The sequence below is a fragment of the Monodon monoceros genome, unplaced genomic scaffold (genome assembly GCF_005190385.1).
Source record: "Monodon monoceros isolate NGI ecotype Baffin Bay Population unplaced genomic scaffold, NGI_Narwhal_1 Super_Scaffold_20, whole genome shotgun sequence".
Taxonomy (NCBI): domain Eukaryota; kingdom Metazoa; phylum Chordata; class Mammalia; order Artiodactyla; family Monodontidae; genus Monodon; species Monodon monoceros.
The window spans coordinates 7,585,711-7,588,492 of record NW_021703777.1 but is presented as its reverse complement, the minus strand read 5'-3'; the positions used below and the strand labels follow the sequence as shown (position 1 = coordinate 7,588,492).

Below are 2,782 nucleotides of genomic sequence, written 5' to 3'. Positions count from 1 at the left end.
TTTCTTCCTTCCCACTCCCTCCAGCCCTGTGTCAATAATGAAAGTTTGGAAGGAAAAGATAAAGTAATATAGCCAAGTCAAAATAGAAGGCTGTTCCCATTATAGATTTCATCAGGAGAGCTCATCATTGTGTCATGAAAGTTTTATGAGAATTTTTTCACACTAGTGTCCTTAACTATTACTAGTTTATAATATGCAGGAAAAGTCAAATCAGAATATAGAAATTCAGTAAAATATGATGTCAGAAACAGTAATCATGAGGAAAGGAGAGTAAAAATAAAGAGTTTTTTAAAATTAGAAATTAAGATATCAGCAACTTAAAATAACCACAAATAGATAGATTACTAATAATCACATATATATAAATTACTATATAACCACAAAACAAAAACATCTATAACAGACACACACACAAAAAAAGAGAGAGGAATCCAAACATAACACTGAAGATAATCATCAAATCACAAGGGAAGAGAAAAAAAGAAGAAAGGAGCAAAAAAGAACTACAAAAACAATTAACAAAATGCCAATAAGTACACACATATCAACAATTACTTTAAATGTAAATGGACTAAAGGCTCCAATCAAAAGACACAGAGTGGCTGAATGGATACAAAAATAAGACCCATATTTATGCTGCCCACAAGAGACTCACTTCAGATCTAAAGACACACACAGACTGAGTGTGAGGGGATTGGAAAAAAGGTAGTCTATGCAAATGGAGATAAAGAGAAAGCCAGGGTAGCAATACTTACATGAGACAAACAGACGTTAAAATAAAGAATGTTACAAAAGACAAAGAAGGATATTATATAATGATCAAGGAATCGATCCAAGAAGAAGATAAAACAATTGTAAATACATATGGACCCAACATAGGAGCACTTAAATTTATAAAGCAAATATTAACAGACATAAAAGGAAAAATTGACAGTAACACAATAATAGTAGGGAACTTTAATACCCCACTTACATCAATGCACATATCATCCAGATATAAAATCAATAATGAAATACAGGCCTTAAATGACACATTAAACCAAATGGACTTAATTGATATATAGAACATTCCATCCAAAAACAGCAGAATACACATTCTTTGTGAGTGCACATGGAACATTCTCCAGGATAGATCACACACTAGGCTATAAAACAAGTCTCGGTAAATTTAAGGAAATTGAAATCATATCAAGCATCTTTTCCGACCACAGATTATGAGACTAGAAATCAACTACTAGGAAAAAACTGAAAAAAACACAAACTCATGGAGTCTAAGCAAGAAGCTACTAAACAACCAATGGATCACTGAAGAAATTGAGGAAAAAACTTAAAAATACCTGGAGACAAAAGGAAACAAATACACAATGATCCAAAAACTATGGGATGCAGCAAAAGCGGTCCTAAGAGGAAAGTTTAAAGTGATATAAGCCTACCTCAGGAAACAAGAAAAAAATGTCAAAGAAACAACCTAACCTTACATCTAAAGGAATTAGGAAAAGAAGAACAAACAAAACCCAAAGTTAGTAGAAGGAAAGAAATCATAAATTTCAGAGCAGAGGGACTTCATGGTGATCCAGTGGTTAACACTCCATGCTCCCAATGAAGGGTGCCCAGGTTCGATCCCTGGTCAGGGAACTAGATCCCACATGTCACAACTAAAAGATCCCACATGCTGCAATTAAAACAATTAAAAGAATAAAATACCTGAGAATAAACCTACCAAAGGAGGCAAAAGACCTGTGCTCAGAAAACTATAAAACACTGATGAAAGAAATCAAAGATGAATCAATATTGTGAAAATGACTATACTACACAAAGCAATCTACAGATTTAATGCAATCTCTATCAAATTACCAATGGCATTTTCCATAGAACTAGAAAAAAAAATTTACAATTTGTATGGAAACACAAAAAACCCCGAATAGCCAAAGCAGTCCTGAGAAAGAAAAATGGAGCTGGAGCAATCAGGCTCGCAGACTTCAGACTATACTAAAAAGCTACAGTAATCAAGGCAGTATGGTACTGGCACAAAAACAGAAATATAGATCATTGGAACAGGATAGAAAACCCAGAGATAAACCCACGCACCTATGGTCACCTAATCTATGACAAAGGAGGCAAAAATACACAATGCAGAAAATACATGCTCTTCAATAAGTGGTGCTGGGAAAACTGAACAGTTACATGTAAAAGAATGAAATTAGAACACTCCCTAACACCATACAGAAAAATAAACTCAAAATGGATTAAAAACCAAAATGTAAGACTAGACACTATAAAACTCTTAGAGGAAAACATAGGAAGAACACTCTTTGACATAAATCACAGCAAGATCTTTTTTGACCCACCTCCTAGAGTAACGGAAATAAAAACAAAAATAAGCAAATGGGTGCTCACTTCAGCAGCACATACACTAAAATTGGAATGATACAGAGAAGATTAGCATGGCCCCTGCACAAGGATGACATGCAAATTCGTGAATTGTTCCATATTTTTAAAGCTGGGACAAAGTGAGAGAGTAGCACTGACATATATACACTATCAAATATAAAATAAATAGCTAGTGGGAAGCAGCTGCATCACATAGGGAGATCATCTCAGTGCTCTGTGACCAGTTAGAGGGATGGGATAGGGAGGATGGGAGGGAGACGCAAGAGGGAAGGGATATGGGGATATATGTATACATATAGCTGATTCACTTTGTTATACAGCAGAAACTAACACAGCATTGTAAAGCAATTATACTCCAATAAAGGTGTTAAAAAATAAAAAAGATTGTAAA

The 2,782-nt window shown here is 34.4% G+C and overlaps 1 non-coding gene across 1 annotated transcript; it reads left to right on the top strand.

The window, feature by feature from the left end:
- The first annotated feature begins 2,389 nt into the window (after positions 1-2,389).
- LOC114903306 lies at positions 2,390-2,496 on the top strand. The gene has a single exon (XR_003795693.1). It is a non-coding gene; the product is annotated as a U6 spliceosomal RNA (small nuclear RNA).
- Positions 2,497-2,782: the final 286 nt, after the last annotated feature.